At 42.0% G+C, this 20429-nt stretch overlaps 1 long non-coding RNA gene across 2 annotated transcripts in view; it reads right to left on the reverse strand.

Moving 5' to 3' along the window:
• LOC146339962 (uncharacterized) overlaps positions 1-20429 on the reverse strand; it is a 102529-nt gene that overhangs the window by 43555 nt on the left and 38545 nt on the right. Inside the window, exon 1 of one of the 2 annotated variants that reach the window (XR_014784418.1) lies at positions 428-2276. The exons of the other annotated variant lie outside the window; for it this stretch is intronic. This is a non-coding gene — a long non-coding RNA (uncharacterized LOC146339962). Of the gene's footprint in view, positions 1-427; positions 2277-20429 lie in introns of those variants that run through there. 2 annotated transcript variants of the gene reach the window in all.

Consider the following 20429-nt stretch of genomic DNA (forward strand, 5'->3'; position numbering starts at 1 on the left):
CAAACACTTACCTGGGAGTCAGTCAATGGAACTTACTTTTGAGTAGACATACATAGGATTGCACTGTTAATTACTACTTCACTAGTTTACTGGTTGATAATAGTATACTTTATCATTCCAGTATTTAGAGTATTTGGTTATTTTTCCATTAGCAACTTTTGAGCAACAATGTGTTTTATCACATCTGCCCATTCGGCAAGAATCTCAAATAGTCATTATTGCTAATTTGTCAATAAGTTGATCATGGGACAGAGAATATCTCATCATATATCTTCCCAGGTAGCATTCTGTCTACCACTTCACATTAGCCGACTTCAACAGGATTTGATTTTCCTTATGATCTCCAAGGGGCTGGTCCTGGCTACTTGGATATCCTAAATATTCACAACATCCTCTCTGTGCTAACGTCGCTTCTCCTTCCCCTTACCTTGGTGTGCTGTTTCAGGGCTCCACATGTCCTCCCCCACTATAGCTAGCCATTTGGTCAATTCCTGTAGAGGAGGAAGATGGAATAATTATCCTCATCTACTTTGAGCTTCCTGGAACAGATGAAAGAATCCTGCTATAAGAATTACAGTGACTTGCTTACAGAGGGTCAAATGGTTGATCTCAAAATGAAACCAGACTATACTGAACACGGAAGCAGCAGGACTCTGAGACAACTGCTACCTAGCATAACAGCTGATTCTTGGGATATATATGTCACACATCACAGATGTTCTGTCTAGTCTTTTGGCATAGCACTGAGGCTTCAGCAAAAAACCCCACAGAGCTTACATGGGCAGCCTACCTTTTGGAACAACCATGAGTTTGTAGGAGGTGAAAGAATGCACTCAAGATTTAGCACCACTTGTGTACTGCTTCTCAAAAGCTCTTGAAACCAAATACACTTGCATCAAACAAACTTAAACTAATTTTTGCACAGGCAAGATATTCCAGTCATTATGTAAAAATGATAATGAGCATCTCTACACCAGCCTAAAATGCTGCATTTAAAATGGGGCATTCTGCTTCCGTTTTAAATGCAGGATCACAAGGGACTCCCTTTACATTTGCTTCCTTTTCACCCTCCTTCTCCCCCTTATCTGAATGTTCTATATGTTTCACTGATCTAGGTCCTCTTCTTGTGGCTTTTCCTTTTTCACTGAGGGAACTGAAGCTGACCACAAGTGCTGTAATTTGATACCCCATTATCTCTAATCTATTTAAAAATGGAATAAAAGTCATATAGTGCAGGAGATGCCCTGGAGGTAACAGACTCATCTAAAGGGCCTGCAAACTTCCATGAATGAGCAAGCTCAATAGCTGGATAAAAGCTCTGTGTGAAGAAGTCCCCTGTCTTTTTCTTAAAGAAATCATTTTTTTATTTCTTCACTATTAACACTATGATGTAGTACTAAAGGCATTAAAGGTCAAACAAATTTAATGAAACTTTATGGCTCAGAATTCCAATTTGATGTTGAAGCCAGGAATTCATCTATTTTGTTGTGTAGCAATTATAAATATATTTTTCCCCTTTACATACCACCATCTATTGTTATCTATGGCTTAAAAGTATATAGATTCAAATCCCAAAGGGAAGGGGCTGATTTTACTCACTCTACAACTTTTCCCCCCCAAATTAAGACCCCTACATAAATTAGCATATAACTTAGCATATTCCAATTTTATGCAAAAGGGGAGTCTCTGTCCTCTTTTGTCTTCCTTTTTGGTGATGCATTTCCTCTTCAATGACAATGTGTAAGTGGCCTCCTTAGAGTAGGGTGTCCAGATGCAAAAGAGACTAGAGCTCTTGTACCTTTAGTACTTGTGTAGAAGAGGGAATTTCAGCTTGTTGTGGAAGCTACACCTGAAATTCCCTCTTCTACATCAGAGGTGGGCAGGAGATAGATGAGGATCGGCTGTTAGTTCTCTTGAGTGATTTGCAATAGTATCTGCAAGGATTTCTGACTTCCTACAGTGTAACACCCCTTCATGGATCACTGCCTTGTTGTAGTGAAGGGGCTTGTGTAACTCAGTGAAGCCATAAGCTATGCCGTGCAGGGCCACCCAAGAGGAACAGGTCATGGCAGAGAGTTCTGACAAAATGTGGTCCACTGGAGAAGGAAATGGCAACCCACTCCAGTATTCTTGCCAAGAAAACCCCATGGAACATATCACAAGGCTAAATCCTAAAGGAAATCAATGCTGAGTGCTCATTGGAAGGACAGATACTGAAACTGAAGCTCAAATATTTTGGCCACCTAATGCGAAGAGAAAACTCACTGGAAAAGACCCTGATGCTGGGAAAGATTGCAGGCAAAAGGAGAAGGGGACGGCAGAGGATGAGATGGCTAGATAGCATCACCGATGCAATGTATATGAACTTGAGCACGCTCCGGGAGAGAGCGGAGGACAGGAAGGCCTGGCGTGCTATGGTCCATGGGGTCACGAAGAGTCGGACACAACTTAACGACTGAACAACAACAACAGTGTAACAAGAGCAACAATAAATGACTCCCCCTACCCCCATCTCCCAAAATTATACTGCTAAAATGAAGAAAGCTTGCAGAGCAAGGAGGGTAAGCAGGAGTGGATTTTTATATGGAAGGACTGTGAGCTCAACTCAGTTCTGGTACTCAGTACAAATTCCTCGGCTCAGAATTCTTCAGTTCTAAGTGTTTGTCTTCTGCACCTGGCTCTGGTTGGTGGATCTCAGGGTTCTAGTAGGAAAATAAAGTAGATCCCAGGAGCATGAAGTCTGCCCACTCCTCTTCTATGGAATGAATGAATGTGCAGAAGCCTGACAGATTTGTCAAATGTGCCCTAACAGATACAATCCTGTTTAGCTGAGTTTCCCACGAACGTAAAGGAGGAAGGCAGACTCCACATTTGCAGTATTATATTTCCATTAGTTCCCTGGAAAATCTGAGGAAGTACTTACACCAAACAAACCTCCCATACCTCGTGTTTTGCTTCCAAAACCTCCTCCCACTCTTTTTCCCCCATATTGTTGACACTCCTGTATTGGATTTTTGTTGAGCAGAGGCGTAATTGCCTGAACACAGGTGTACTATGATGTCGCAAACTTTTGTACTGAAATCTCTCTGCTTCCCAACTTGTTTTTCATGCCTTAATAATGTTTCAAGGTTGGGAGAGTTTTGAAATGTTCAAAACAAAGTAGCCATCTGAAAAGGATTTTCATGTTCTTGAAAATACATTCAAAGCCTTTCTTTCGACTCCACTTTAGAAGTGGCAATCGATCACTCTAAAAATTATGAACTAGATGTGGAATCGGTTGTGCAGCCCAAATAGAGCGCTACATTTGAGGATTTTTCTTGCTAAAAGCTAGTACTTCTTAAAGTTGCCAACCAACTCCAAACACTCTTGGATGAGACTCATTATCTGGATCCATTTCAGTTGGGGTTCAGGCTGGGTTTTCGCATGGAAACAGCCTCGGTCGCCCTGTATGATGACCTGATGGAGAGAGACAGAGGAAGTGTGACCTTGCTGATTTTCCTTGAACTCTTGAGGGCTTTCGATACCATCAACCACGGTATCCTTCTGGGGCAATTGTCTGAGCTGGGAGTGGGAGGCTATGCATTGCAATGGTTTTGCTCCTACTTGGATGGTTGGCTCCAAAAGGTGGTACTTGGGGAACACTGCTTGGCCCTGTGGACTCTCCAGTATAGCGTTCTGCAGGGGTTGGTTTTATCCCTCCATGTTTTTCAACATCTACATGAAACCATTGAGCGAGGTCATCCAGAGTTTTGGAGTGTGCTGTCATCAGTATGTTGATGACATACAACTCTATTTCTCCTTTTCATCTTCTTCAGGTGAGGCTGCAGATGTGCTAAATCAGTGCCTGGCTGTGACAATGGACTGGATGAGGGCTAATAAACTGAAACTTAATTCAGACAAGACTGAGATGCTGTTGGTGGGTGGTTCTGCTGACTGGATGGAAGGAACTCAACCTGTTCTGGATGGGGTTGCACTCCCTCTGAAGGAGCAGGTTATAACTTGGGGGTCCTCCTGGAGCCATCTTTGTCACTGGAGGCTCAAGTAACCTCAGTGGCATGGTTTGCCTTCTACCAACTTTGGTTGGTGGCTCAGCTATGCCCCTATCTGGACAGGGATAACCTGGCTTCAGTTGTCTATGGTCTGGTAACCTCCAAGTTAGATTACTGCAATGCGCTCTATGTGGGGCTGCTGTTGAAGAGAGTTCAGAAGCTGCAGTTTGTGCAAAATGCGGCAGCCAGACTGATAACGGGGACCAGAAGGACTGAACATATAAGACCGATTCTGGCCCGCTTGCACTGGCTGCCTATATGCTTCTGAGCCCAATTCTAAGTGCTGGTTTTGACCTATAAAGCCCTACAGAGCTTGGGACCACACTACCTGACAGAACACTTATCCTGGCATGAACTGACCCATACACTCCATCTAAGGCCCTCCTCTGACAGCCTCCCCTGAAGGAGGCTTGGAGGGTGGCAACAAGGGAGAGGGACTTTTTGGTGGTGGCTCCCCATTTATGGAATAATCTCCCTGATGAGGCCCACTTGGCACCAACATTGTCATCTTTTCTACGTCAGGTTAAAACTGCCTTCTTCTCTCAGGCATTTGGCAGCGTATAATGAGTCTCTTGATTGTCTCTGGCTGATTGTTTTAAATTGTTTTAGATATATGTTGTTGTTGTTGTGTGTGTTATTTGTTTTATGTCATTATGTGAATGGTTTTTATATTTTATATAATGTATTTTAATGGTTTTTAATTTTTGTGACCCATCCAGAGAGCTTCGGCTATGGGGCGGTATATTTATTTTATTTATTTATTTATTGCATTTATATCCCGCCTTTTTTCCTCTTGCAAGGAACCCAAGGCGGCTTACATTCTCCTCCTCTCCTTTTTATCCTCACAACAACAACCCTGTGAGGTAGGTTGGGCTGAGAGCCTGTGACTGGCCCAAAGTCACCCAGTGAGCTTCCATAGCCGAGTGGGGACTAGAACCCAGATCTCCCGGCTCCCAGTCCAGCACTCTCACCACTACACCACATTGGCTCTCAGGTATAGAAATACATATAATAAATGAAATGAACAGGTACTGAACTTTCAGATGAGAGGGAAAGAGAAAGATACCAATAACTGGGCTTAAACAGGCCACAGTGTTTATCAAAGGAGCATGGCATACCTGCATCAGCTAAAACCAGTGTGGGTATGGATAGTGAGGGCTGGCCCTAATGTTAGGTAGAGGGGCTGTCTCAGGCATTTTATTTTGGGTGTTATGAAAGGGTAGCAAATTGTTATTTAATTTGCTAATCATGTATTTTTGCTGCCAGGGATGAGGAGAGATGCTTGTGGGGTTTTCCACCTCATGTGCAAAAATAACTTGCCTGGCTTTGGATACTATGCACTTTCACTTGGGTGGGTGCGGGGATGCATTTCCACCTCAGACAACAAAATGTCTTGGGGCAGCCCTGCAGATAGTTCTCCCCTCTCAATGAGATGCTCAGGGAGGGTGACATGGATGGATAGCCAGCTGTGGTGTCCCCTGGCACAACTAACCTGGAGCCTGAGCTATACCTGATGGATAGGAACCTGTTTCCCATGTAGTGAGAAGTATATGTGAAGTAGGTCCCCTGAAAACACTTCTGGCAGTGCCAGCCCTATCATTAGGCAGAGTAAGGCAATTGCCTTAGGTAGCAGGTGCAGTCCCCCAGCCATTCCTCCTGAACCATCCAGCCACTCCACTCTCTTGGGGGACAATCTTGGCACACACAGCTAGTTTAGGGGCTGTCCTGCAGCTCCTAAACTAGCCTGCTGCCCTCAAGTGTGATGGTGGACCCTATCCTGTTGCCAGTGTTGAAGTAAGGTTTAAATGCCAGTCACGTAAATGGAATAGAAGGGAGCACCATCTTGTCCTTTGCCTCAGGCAGCAAAATGCCTTGGGCCAGCCCTCCTTGCTGGCTGAACTATATCTTCACAACCATGGATAGGAGACCTTCTCCATTTGCCATACCACTCTAATGAGTGTGTTACTAACCTCCACCTCAGCAGAGATGGACCTTCCAGGCACCTTCCCATTCTTGCCATACTAGTGCCACTTTCTAAATTCACACTGGTCCTTCTGCCAAAATTGTGATAAAAAATAAACAGTTCACAAAAGCCAAACTGAAGCTGTGATAACCCAGGAGAAGGAAGACCCCAGGGAATGCCACAAAAAAATCCACCGTACCAGCACTCCCGAATGAGACTAGCTTTTTTTTCTGCCCATCATGCCTCTCTGACCAAGTGGGCATGTGAGTGGGCCACATTGACTACCTTGCTCCAACTGACACTTCAGGCAGGAACAAAGGGCCCAGTTCTCTTGCTCGAAGTCTCATGAGACCACAGGACTAAATCCTGGGTCTTGTGAGACTTCAGATGAACAACCCAGGTCCAAAGGTTCACTGAGTGAAGCAAAAGCAGGGCACCTCTCTTCCTCAACCTCCTGTCCCCTCAGGCTTTCTCATGGAGGAGGGTGGGCTTACCACATTGTGTGTGGCTTCTTAGACAAATGTTTTAGAGGACAATTGCCAAGATGAACAGCATTTTATCAGGGATTTCTTATTTTGTACTTGTTTTCATGAAGTTGCCAACTATTATCCTAAATATCTTGATGAATTCTGGGGAAAGGCCCAGTTCTCACCTCTTCATCAGTTCTCAGTGGCAGAGCATCTGCTTTGCATACAAAAGGCCCCAGTTCAATGCCTGGCATCTTCAGGTAGGGCAGGAAAAACTCCTGTCTAAAATGCTTGAGAGACACTGTCAGTCCGTGAAGATGATACTGAGCTAGATGGGGTAAGAAGAAGGTGAGTCTCAGATGGCCACAAAATGGCTGCCATTACTGAGCAGAAAATCATTCTCACCTTTTTGTACAGTCCTGCAGCAGTGTGCATATATTTTGCCATTATTATTTTTAAGTGACCCTATCCCCTTCCCAATGTGATATACTATTATGCTGCTTGAAAGCCATGCTTCCCAATAAAAAAAAAAATCTCTATGCCCTTTCAAATTGAGAGACAGAGAAAAAACACATGAAACCACTGAAACAAGCACAAGGATTGAAGGGAAGCCAAAAGGATTCAGGTGTGGAAGACAATAGCAACTTCTCTTAATTGTGCAGGAGGAAAATTAACAAACAAAAAATACATGTAAAACTTTAAGCTACATTTTTCATTTTAAAAATATTTTATGGTGATTTGGCTTAAAATGCAGACACAAATAACAGGAAACTAAAGTCCACCTGTCGCCAAGATTTATCTCTTGCTTGAAATTAGTATTCATGTCATCTTACAAAGCACACATTCGTATCTCAATTTTCCAGCTGTACTGCATAACAATAACAAGCCCAGAGAAGGAGAGAATTGTTAAACAAATGCACGCCCACAACAGCAGACACCCTAACCAAACACTTTAAGCACACTGGAGAAATCTCTGTCTCTCTCTCTCCCTCTCTATATATACACGCACACACAGTAAACTATAGGAAAATTCCATCAATGACCTTTTGCTTGTATTGTTTAAAAGCATCATTGGTGACGATACTGGAGTGCGCTGGGCTTGTGGAGTATCCCCACAGCTAACGTTGGCAGGCAAGGAGGTTGAAGGTCAGAGCTCAAGATTTCATTTGAATGGAAGCTACATGCAAAACTTTATTCAAAGAGGTCCTACAGCAGCAGGGCTGAACTTTGGCAAGCAGCTCTAGCTCACATTAAGCCATGGATCATGTTACTGTGGAGGGAGGAATAGAAAATAGACAAGCTCCGAGAATCATAGTTTTATTCTGACTTAAGGAGTGTTGCGCATATAAACCAGTTGGTTTAGAACTGTCATTTACCAGCATGCACTATTGTAAGTAGTAAGATCACTTCAGTTTTCCTACCAGGGATTTCAGTACATGCCATTGCTTTCAACAAGCAAACATGGCACACCAACCAAAAGGACCATTATTGCTGCTTTTCATGAGCACAGGAGAGGCCAGTAGTTCCACATGCAGATCAACAGAATGGGAGTGACTTTTTTACTTCCTGTCTAAGGGTGGCATGGTGTGGAGATACTTCTGTTTGTAACTTTAAATACACAATCAGGAGATAGCAACCATGCTGCACTGTCTAACCCAGATTGAAAGGATATCATCTTGAGTTTTTGCTATCTTGAGTTTCATGAATTCTGGATCCCACCATCACCAACTTTTATGAAATGTAAATTATTATCTAGCAGTGTTTTAGTGGCAGTGGCAGAGAACTACAGCACTTAGTGCAACATTAGGCACAATACTGATACTGATACTAATAGATGGCAGCTACATTCAGCCAATAGAATAAGACAGGAATTTTTACAATGCAAAAATGGACTCCTCATAAAAACGGAAAAGCTTCTTGCCTAAACATCAGACTGCTTTAAGGGTGGAATGGGTAAACACTATCAGTATCCTTTGTCAACCGGGGCCCCTCCAGATGTTTTGGACTACAATTACTATCATCCCAACTATTGACACTACTGGATGGGGCTGATGGGTATTGTGGTCCACAACATTTGGAGGGACCCTGGTTGAGGTAGGTTGCAAGGAATCTGGTAGCAGGTTTTGCATAACTGGGAACATAGATCAAAATCCAGGGAATTTTAAATAATGTCCTTTGAACACTTACCTTAATTACTATATTCAGTTTCATGGACAGCAACTTTAAAAGGGGACAGAATACCCAGGCTGGAAATGCATTAAATTATGCATTTTGAAATGAAGGTTTGAAAATCAGCAGAGGATTGCAGAGACAATTTCTGCAAAGCAAGTAGAGGTGTTTTCTCACTCTTATTATTCAACACCACTTCCTTTTGAACTATTTCTTTTCAAAGATTGATCTTTCCTCTCCATTTTTTGTTAATCTTTAAGGTGCCACAAGACTCTTTTGTTGTTTTTACTTTTTGCTTGTCACTCACAATAATATTATTGAACAAATGTGCCAGTGCTTTTCCTATTATGTTTTGGTAAAATTTCACATCCTATAAGTGCATTTGAGGACAAAAAGTTCCTTTTATTTTCATTTGAAATACATCCTCAATTCAAAACATTGGTCTGTGAATTACTCTTTTGTTTTACCAGTATTATTATTAGGAGGTGCTGAAAGCTAACAAGACAGAATGAATAGGCTGCATTATGATCTCTTTTCTAGAGGGCAGATATTTCACCCATTATAGTCAAAAGGAAAGCATAGATGGCTTCAGAAAATGGGGAAATAATGCAGTGTACTAGCTTCACATTCCATACATATATTAACTAGAAACAATGGCTGATCCCACATGCGATGTGATATGGAGATTCACTAAGAACTATTTGGCAATTTTAGAGAATGTTAAACCAAACCAAACCAGTTCAAAGGATACTAGAAGCCTACGTGATGTTGAATATATATATATATATATATATATATACACACACACACACAAACCCTCACCTCTAGTCTATTGATTTGTACTAGCTAACTGATTTACTTAGTGATGCCTGTTTGCTTGTTCGAGGCTTACATTGGCTTTGGTTCCAGTTGATCCATAAAGTGACTGTAATGGTGGGGTTGTTCATTCAGCATTACCCCTGTGTTCTAACCTACAGTAACATCATTCACGAATGTCACAAACAGCTGGAGCAAGGCTCAAAGGGACATTTTAACTCACATATGAAAAAGTGTGGATTCTACTGCAATTCCCAATAACATAGGCTTATGTGCCCCTGACTTCACCTCAGTGGAAGAAATTCAGTCCAGTCTTTCCAACCCAGTAATGGTACAAGAAACCAAAATGCTAAATTCAGCAAGACCAAGGATAATTGTTCACTGGAGATCAAGGATGTCTTGTGTCAGATGTTGATTATACCAATTGACTAATCATCTGCACCAGGGCAATCCTAGGACTACACATTCTGTGAGAGGTTCATGATGAGATATTCCAACATTTTTACTTTAATGCAGCAACAGGTGGGGGAGGCTTCAAATATGATTGGCACAGTGGTATTGGGAAGGAGATAACTAACTCCTTTCCCTGTAGCTGTTTTCTTGATCTAAGCCAACTCTGTTATTCCCACAGACATAGGAAGAGGTCAGGCACTTACTCTGATCAAATTCAGAACCCCCAATGGTTGTGTTCAAGTTTTTAAAAGAACATGCAAAATTTCACCCTCAACCCAACCATTTCAGATGGGTAAGTTTATTTAATTTATTATTTACTTATTATTAATAAATATTATTTATTTATTTTGTATTCCATCTTTCTGTCCAAAAAATGGTGCTCAAAGTGGTAAAAATAGGCAGTAGTACAACAGCAATGTTTTCAGTCTATAGTTAGTTACACATTGATCCAGTTTGCATGATCAAACAACCCATGGGTTGTTTGTGAGCATGCAGAAGTGAGTTAGCATGTTGGCTTCCACCTGCTCGCCTATTTCTGCTTTGCTAAACAACCCAGGAATGCCCCACTTCTTGTTTTAATGACACATGAACCTGGCATTCTGAGTGGTTTAGGATTAAATAACCTAGAGTTTTAACCCATGGTTTGATGTTGGGTTAAAACTCTGGGTTGTTTAACTCTAAACAACCCAGAGTGCCAGATTTGCATATCACAACAACTCAGGAATGAGGCTGTGAAAGTTTGAGGCCTACAAAGTCAAGGAAAAGAAAAAGGCCAGGCCTAGAGGCCTGGCATTTTTGTTGGGAGGAGGTATCCCTGAGAGGAGTAGTTTCATTTCCCCAATTAAGTTTCAGTTTCATTTCCCCAGTTAAGTTTCATTTCTTCAGGGTTGAAATAATACTTTTGGTTTTGAGGGAGGTGGGTGTAAAAAAAGAGTGAGCGAGCCAGTAAGAGACAGAGTCAGGAGACCAGAGCCTGAGGGAGCAGGAAGAAGCATCCTGGAAAAGTCTAAGTACAGCTAGAGTAAAGAACTTGCATTTTGTAACTTTTATTTTCTCTTAATGCCTTTTGTATCACTCATCTTTATTGTGATTTGCTTGCTTTAATTTACCAGTAACCTATTGTGGTTAAACCCTGTGTCTAGAGTGTCATTCACCCCATATCTACAGCCTAAACCCCATGTTACTGGAAAGGGGAAGGTAAAAGAAGGAAGGTGGGACTCTTGAAGAGGCAAGACAGCCTTAAGGAGTTGCACAGGGGGTCCAAGTCATAAGGGGAACCCTTACAAGGGCATTCCTGGGTTGTTTGAAAAGTGGAAGCAGGAGAGCAGGTGGAAGGCAGCATGCTCATTCTGGCACAGCCATGCCTAACTATGAGTTGTTTAATCCATAGCCATTACATGCGAACCAGGTCATTCACTTTGCAAACTCATTGTGATATACTCAGAGTGCTTTTTTTGTTCAAACTCCCAGTGCTTTTCTGATTTTAAAACTGGGGGGAAATACATTAATAGAAATATATGATCTATGAGTCAACTGTGGCCATTTTTTTTTAGAGTACAATTTTGGCTATGTCCATACATTATACGTTATGAAGTAAATACAAGTGGGACTTGCAACAACAGGTTGCAGTGTGTCCTCTGCCCTAAAAGGAGCATTCGTCTTCAGGGTTGCTGCCAGCCATTCTCTCCAAGCAGGGCATTCCACTCTTCCCTGTTCCTGCAGTGCTCTGTTATTTCTCTTCCCATTGTTATTATACATTCCATGGCTACTGAGCTGTTTGTACTTCTTAGGGTCACTAATGGCTACCATGGCTGTTTGTACTTCTTAGGGTCACTATTAGAGGAGTGATTTTTGAAATAGTCCTTTAAAAATAGCCTGAACACTAGGAAGGTAGGAAGCTGCTTCATACAGGTCAAACGAATTATTGTCCATCTATCGCAGCATTAGGGTAGGATACCTGGTGCCCTCCAGATGTTTTGTACTACAACTTCCATAATCCCTGATCATTGGTTCCCTGGCCCCCAATCCCTGACCATTGTGCATTGTTTGGGGCACATGGGAGTTGTAATGGCTTCACTGGAGATACCAGGGACTGAAACTGGGAACATCCACCAGGCCAGTGCCATTACCTGGCATTGTGGGGTAAATGCTGTGGTCCTTGGCTACAAAAATGACAGAAGCTCCAAAACAGGAATGGGACAACCAGCAATTTTTGAGCTCACCGAAACTCTCTGAAAATCACTTTGAAGCTTGCTCCCATTTTCGACCTGAACCCCCTGAAAATGGGTTCAGCTCATTCAAACAGGACAAGTGTGCATTTCTGGGCGTATTTTTCAAATGTGTGCACTTATCCTCCATTGACTAAACCATGAAAATGCTTTTTTTTTTAATTTGCATTTCAAAGTGTGCTTTTTAAAAAAATGCATTTTTTGAACATGATTGCAAATTTGGGAATTTGTGGATGTTTCTCAAAAAAGGTGCTCCTGTTCATGTCCACATTCACGACTGCGAACAGGACATTTTCACATGACTTACAAACAGAAACAAAATTCTTGTACATCCCTACTCCAAAATTGTGGCTGAAATGTGCTGGATTCTAAGAAGATCCCAATCTATCCACCATGGTTTCACCTTATTTGTAATCGTAACTCTTGCTGCCTGCCAGTGAAGAATAAGATCTTGGTATATAGCCTACCTGAATAGTCCTCTAAAATTCAGATTTGCCATGTGGCACAGAGAATACTTATTAAAAATCAGCAGCAGCAGCCCAAGGCTACAATCCTCTACACAATTTCATGGAAGTAAGCTTCAGTGTAGTAGGGATGTTGGAGAAATCTACAACAGATTTAAATGAGTTCAGATTTCTATGAATCCAACCCACGGATTCCGTATGAACTGACTTTTTCCAAGTAACACAGTTTCTGTGGGCTTGAGGACCAGTTTTTTACTTCCTGGAATTGTATGCAAATTTAGTTGTACAAAAATATGGGTTGGGGGGGGACTACTGACCAAAAATTCACATTTTCCCCTATAGGCTAAAGTGTGAAAATGCAAATTTGGGTGGGATTTGTACATTTTTCACTTTTTTCACTTTTGCGGAGATTTGCTCAAATTCATATTAGCGCATACAAATTAGCATAAGTAGAATGAAATTCTCCTACCAAAAATCAATTTCTGTCAATGAGCAAACAATAGAACAAAAGACGCTTGACAATCCATGAAACACAGGTGGAACAGATATAACAAAATCCATACATCCCTACATTGTACACAGTGCAATGGGCTACTTCTTAGTAAACATACATAACATTGCACTGTAAAGCATGTAGTATTCTGAATTTCAGCCTGTTTTCCTTTTCAAATCATTGATATTTTCTGCCCTGGCTCCCACTGTTTCTATTTTCATTTGCTAGATTAACTATCTATACATTACTGTTGTTGGATGCTTTCGTAAAATGCCCTCAGTGAATAGAAGTATGTTTATAGTAGTGCAGACCAGTTTATTGAATCAAAAAGAGTGTGGGGGGTGGGGGCAACAGTATTAAAAGAAAGTCTGAGTATTCAGCAGCGTTGCTTGGGAATAATTAGGGCATTTGTCTTTATGAAAGCTTTCTAGCGATACCTTAAGGGCGAAATCCTATGCAGGTTTAGACAGAAAAAAGTCCTACAACTCAGGATTTTTTTTCTATCTGAACCTGCATAGGATTGCACCCTAAATGAGAGTGGTTTCACACAAATAAATGTGACTCGCTTCAAAGGAATCCTATGTAAGTCATCTATGGTATTTTCTTTTGCCTTTTTATCCTACCTCCATCTGTACACTTTTGCAAAAATAAAAGCAAAAATATAAAAAATGATTTGAATAGTAAGATATAAAATAAAAACTATTAGGATAAAGTAATCTAATAGAAATTTGCAAAGACTGGTTCAGATTATAAAATCAAAGGAAGATGGGTAGGAACAATAAATAAATAGTTCTACAATATACATATTTGAAGTGATGCCTTAAATACTTTTTACATATTAATTTTCATTACCTTTGCCAAATATTTCATTTATAGTGTCCTCCATATTATTAATACAATATAGATGAGGCCCTTTAAAAACAATGAACTCTCTTGGAGAGGATTTATCCTCTTTTGTTGAATATCTGTACGATACTGAACAGAATGTGACATTAATCCTATATGCCAACATCCTATATAAATAAATACCTCAGCCTCTCACAAGCCATTTACTGTGCAATCATATACATATCTACTCAAAAGTAATTGCTATTGAGTTCAATGGGACTTACTCCCAGGTAAGTGTCTATAGCAAAGGTGGGCAGAAGGCAAGTATCTAGATGGTTTGCAAGGGTTTGGCAAATGCTTATAACACACGCTTATGTCCCAGGGCATGGTCTGAAAGCATGTGAAGCAGACACCTTGCTGAAGCTAAGCAGGTCTGGGTCTGGTCAGTGCTTGAGTTCCATGATGGAAGAAAGGTGGGATATAAATATAATAAATAAATATATAATAAATACACTTATTTCACAATAGTGGCACCAGCAATAGCATCAGTGACTAACCCCACTGCCCCAAATTATACTACTGAAATGAAGAAAGTTTGGGGTACGTAGGAAAGAATTTTTGTGTGGAAAGACTGAACTCCATTCGGTTTGGATATTCTACTCAGAACAAATTTCTGGACTCAGAAGTCTTAATTCTGGCTCAGGTTGGTGGATCCCAGGATTCTAGTAAAAAGAAAAAGGGGAGAGGAGAGGAGAGGAGAGGAGAGGAGAGGAGAGGAGAGGAGAGGAGAGGAGAGGAGAGGAGAGGAGATGCTGCAAGCCTGATGTCAGGACACTGAGTAACTGATCCTACATATTAGAGCATCCTTTCCCAACCTAATGCCCCCCAGTTATGTGGGACTACATCTTCCATCACTCCCAGCCACTATGGTCCTCGGTCATGATGGCTGGGGATGATGGTATCTGTAGCATGACACATCTGGATGGCACCAGGTTGGGGAAGGCTGCATTAGAAGAAGGGAGGAATCTATGCAGGAATGCTATTTTCATCAATGACCTTGTTTTCTACTTCCTATGTAAAACTGTATTAAATTCTCTGATTCTTTTCCTCCCACCAAATCAATCCCTTGCAATAATCCAAAGCAATCCAGAAAATAATGTCTAACAGAAAATAAACAAAACAATAACCTTTTGATAGGTTTGGAAGAATTCTGTGTTCTGATGCAGAAAACCATGCACATGGACAGACATGTGTGCCTGTCCCTCGAACACTGCAGTATCAAAGGAGAGAAATAATCCAGCTTTGTTAGAAATTAGTCCACTAAATCCTTCTCCCAGTTGCATGATGAATCCTGTTCCCATGGAGCAGAACTTGGCTCCAACTGGTAGATGCAAATTAAAGCAGATCAAACAAACATTCTCATTGCCTATCAAAATTAAACTATCTATTTCCATGGCCTGTGAGTTATGGATACCTCAGAGGCATCCAACTGTTGTCATAGCACATGTCCTGCAGGCACAGAATGAGAGAGGAGGCCAAAGCCACCTTCCTCCAGGACTCTAGCTACATGGCAAGGGCCAATCATCACAGTCCTTCAAGGGTGTTGTTGTTCTTGAAGGACTGAAGCAAGCTAGCCAATACATTTTTTTTTAATCATGAAAGAGAATACAAAGAGGGCCAGCTCTTCCAAGATATGTGACTCTTGACCTATAAATGCATTTATGAAGCCCTTAATAATCTTATAACACATAGATCTCCTTACCAATCACATACACATCTAGGCTGAAGCACATACAAATGTTTGCAGGACAAGAGCCACATGCTGCCCACAGTCTACACCAAAAGAATGGCAGCATTTGGGATGTGTGCACTCAAGACATACACCTTACCATTTCCCTTCTCACTATATTTCATGTCCCCCACTCAGCAAAAAATGAATAAATTAGGTATTAACAAACTCAGCTAAATTTGTGGCTGCCACAGCCTCCATCCTTTCCTATAAAGATCCAGTATTCATTTATTCATCTATTTTCTATTCTTCTTTGAGAACTACTCTTAGCTAACGATTTTTTAAAAACATATAAAATATTGCAAGTCTAAAAACAAGCCATGCTTAAAGCAATCAACCCAAGCAATGCAGAGGGATGTAACATGGGATATTCAATTAACTGTGTGAAACTCTGTTTCCCTAGACAATTAGTGAGACAGCTTTGGCCCTCCAGTTATTTTTTTACTATAACTCCAATCATCCCTCAGTCATTGGCCATGCTGGCTAGGACTGAAGGGAGTTGGAGTCCAAGAACATTTGGACAGCCACAGATTCCCCACTTCTGCCCTAGACACTCACTGACTCACCACAGTCTAAGGCTGTATGTTTTTCATTAATATTGTAAGACATTGAGCTTACAGTGCTTTCAATGGCCGCAATTAAAGTGTGGGGCATTTTTAAACAATGCTGTTTTAGTATAGGCTAACATTGTACAGTATATATATATCCTATCCTATACTACATATATTAGCTTTCCCCAACCCGGTGCCCTCCAGATTAGTTGGACTACCACTCCCAGCGTACCCTAGCCAGCCCTTGGCATGGATTAGATTCTATTTTTTAAATAAATCAGTGGGGACTAGCGATGTGTGAATCAGCAACACTTGCGCTTGCAGAAGTTCTCCAAATCCCAACTCATTCCAACTCAAGTCCATATCAGAAAAACTTTGTTTTTGTCTTTGCGCATGAAAATCTGTGCGTATTTTTCCAAATGTACGCATTAATTCTGCACATCTTTGAAATGAACTGAAACGAATTTCTCATACATCCCTAGTGGGGACCAATGAGGAAAGCATGTAGCTGAAGGTGCAGGGAAATTGGTTGCAGAGGAAGTGCATTCCTCAAGGGCAATCTCCCCTCCACAGTCCTGTAAATTGCGAGGGGGCATTCCCCTAGCTTAAATGATCATAGGGAGGAGACATTGGGCTCAGAACATGTATGCCTAACAGTGTGGGCCTATGTTTTCTGGGGCCAGTTTCTCACACAACCTTTTAAATGCTGTGGGGCCATTCTTGTTTTATATGATTAAATTGCTTTACTTTTGATTGTAAGATGCCTTGAACATTTTATACAAAGTCAGGTTATAAATGTGATAAGTAAATAAATACACACAAACATCACAATAAAGAATGCAATGTTCTCAGACAGCGTGCACCTCTGGAGTGTTAAGAGAACAGGCATATTTTAAACGCTGCACTTGCATTGCACTGCAGATAAAGAAGAGGGTCTTCAAGCTCATCTGAGAGATGATAGGAGATGGGCTGAATCAAGAGAAAGAGGAGGGGTGCTGCAAGTATAGAGTGCAATCCACAAAACTGCAGTACTGTACTGTGACAGACACACTACCATGACTAATGGAACTAGGTGGACACACTCAGGATCTAACAAGGGAACAGGAAGTGCTGGGACAGGAAGTCAGTTTACTTACTGCAGCAGGCCTACATGGGCTGGTTGTGTGCACTTTCTTCTAATCTAAAGCCTGCCGGTGATTTATGCTAATGAAACACAACAGTACTGTCATACACTAGGCATATGTGGGAGCAAGGCCAGTATAGGGCCCCAGTTGGGCTTGAATGGACTCCAGCTGCAACAAATCAAAACAGCTTCCACACCTACAGCTTCAAAATCATGGCACCTTCTTCGTCCCACAGACAGGTGCAGGGGTGGGAGCCACTTCCATTAAGGTAACAGCCATAACTCAGTGCTTTGTATGAAAGAGCTGCCAGGTTCAAACTTTGCTATCTCCAACTATTGCTGAGAATGACTCTCTGAAAACGTGGACACAGCCATGGTCAGTCAGTATAGACAATACTGAGCAAGATGGAGCAATTGTCTGACTCGATAGAAGGCAACTTATGTATTCCACTTCATTGTTCTAGTCAGCTGCCCAGCTGTGGATACTGGAGGGCTACTGGGTCATGTGATATCCCAGCTCCCAGGTATGCCTGGGGTTTTCTGGGGTTTGGCTGTGTTTGCCTTAGAGGGAGTCTGTGTCAATGAACTACCGCAGGGTGGAGCAGCAGTGGAATTTTAATTCAAGTAGAAGGTGGTCCCCCACAATTGATATGAGATCACCACCAAGCTACCCTAATTCGGACTAGTACAATATGTCACAAAAATCTGAGGCATTCTGAAGCCTACTGTAGTCTATTGAATGGGTGTGTGTGTATTTTTCCATTGTTAACATGCTAAATGTATCTGTTGTTTCCTGTTAATGTAACACACGTAAAGAGTTAAATCGAGACCTCAAGATAATAACAGCTAGGTAGGCTGGGTCCACCCTTCAAAACAGCTAGATATGCTGGGCTCACCCTGAATCCCTCCCCTGGGGTTGGGGATTGAGCATATGGTGAGCATTGCAGTAGGCACAGACACAGGAGTGGGAAATGTAAGCAAATGAAGGTAACAGTAGATGAGTTTGTGTGGAATTAGGGAATGAACAAAGGAGTGTGAGAGGGAAACAAGGGCACTAAGAGGCTTTTTGGATCTAGGCCAATGTCAAGAAGTCCAGTTTAGAAAGACTAAACAAGTACCAATGTCTTCAAAACCAAGGCCATAATATACTTTGCCTTTCGGGTAATATAAAAGCTTACTCAGTCCTGATGAGAGTTATTGCTAAAATAGTTACCAGTGGATATTGGAGGATTAACCTCTGCTTTTTAAGAGATGCTTGTAAAAAGTCCTGTGTTCACACACTTCTCATTTCTGAATCAAGTTTACTATGGCAATACTAAAGCTGCCTGTAATCCCAATGTGTGCTAATATAACCCACTGGTATATTTTTCTTTAAGAATTTTGAATGGGAATATTCCTGCGCATCCCCAGTAAAAGAGTGAGACAAGGTGTGGCCACCATTTTAGGCAGTTACCAAAATGCCGTGTGGAAGAAGCTTGCTTTCTCCTCTTTGTAAGACCCTGAACCCTTGAGACAGGCTAGTAGGCAGGTTTCCTTTCGAAAAAGAATTTAAGAGCCTTTTGTTTTTTTTAACAAACACTATGAGTTCCTTGTTTATGTTCTTTTATATTATATAAGGGGCTGTTTACAAAGTTTGTTCCTGTGTTATTGGACTCATCCAACTTGAGAATATTGCTGTGGAGCTGGGCCCCATCTACATGGCACCGCTTTCACACCAATGCGTTTCGAAGCACAGCAATGCGGCTTCGAACTAGCATCCCCTGCGATACATTCGCGATTTACTGCGGGCTTCCCTAACAGACTCACAGTACCCTTTCCTTTTTGCCATTATACTTAAATGCTGTGCAGTCCTGCGAGCGTGGGGGCGCAACACTTCATTGGCTGTTTTATATTTTAGGGGTTCTGTTGTGCCTTTCCCTCCCTCTTAGTTAAAAATTTGTTGTTCTATGCTCCTTCATTTCCACGCCATCTGTCAGTTCCCCAGCCCGAGACTCTCGCGATGGTTCACACAACTGTGAGCGGTATGTCCCTACCCATTGCTCCAAAATGGTGGCCGGAGCAAAGATGGTCCTCCCCCAAGATTCCCCCCCCCCCGGCCCTTGGGCACTGAGTCCAAAAGCAACTGGTACGAAGATGCAAAAATGTGGGAAAGCGTGATTAAATAACTGAAAACGCCTCTCTGTGCCTCTGTAACTGTGCAGCTGCGAAGGGATGGGGGTAGTAAAGGGGTGTCACAGAGCGACACAAGCACTACACGTGCCTACAACACGCCCACCACAAAATGCGAAGTCAGTTCAGGGAAGGGATAGATGGCCCGCAACTTCAGGGAAACCAGCAGCAAACCCCCCAAATCACAGCAAAACACCACTTTGGAAATCTGCAGTTTCCAGGAGAAAACCACAAATGGCTGCCGAGTGGCAACTTTGTCATCTATCCCGAGGGACCTCGACTTTCAGCCGCCCTAGAGTAAAAGGCTCATGTAGATGGGGCCCTGGAGTGAACTGAGGGCATCTCTACACCAGCCTAAAATCCTGCATTTAAAACGGGACTTTCTGCTTCTGTTTTAAATGCAGGATCATGACGACTCCCTTTTTCACCCACTTCCTTTCCCCCCTCCCCTTTCCCCCCCTTCTCCCCATAACTGAGTCTTCCATTATCTTTCACTGATCTCGCTCCTCTTCTTGCCACTTTTCCTCCTTTCATGGAGGGAACTCAAGTGGAACACAATGGGGTAATTTGATAGCCCATTATCTGCGATCTATTTAAGAACGGAACCAAGGGTATTTGGTGCAGTAGACACCCTGGAGGGTCACGGCGTCATGTAAAGAGCTCGCAAACCTCTGTGAAGGAGCAATCTCAATCGCAGGAGAAAAGCTCTGTGTGAAGAAAGCCTGAGTAGAGACTGTTTTCTTTCTTCGGCTAGCAGAAAAATCAAGCTTCAGAGTGAAGTTTTATTTATATTTTTGTTCTGGACTCAACCTGAAAGACAGAACTTTTGGAGGGCTATGCTCTGTTTTATTGTTTTGGTGATAAGTG

The sequence above is a fragment of the Heloderma suspectum genome, chromosome 7 (assembly GCF_057233095.1).
Source record: "Heloderma suspectum isolate Gila_16-S chromosome 7, 16-S_ref, whole genome shotgun sequence".
Taxonomy (NCBI): domain Eukaryota; kingdom Metazoa; phylum Chordata; class Lepidosauria; order Squamata; family Helodermatidae; genus Heloderma; species Heloderma suspectum.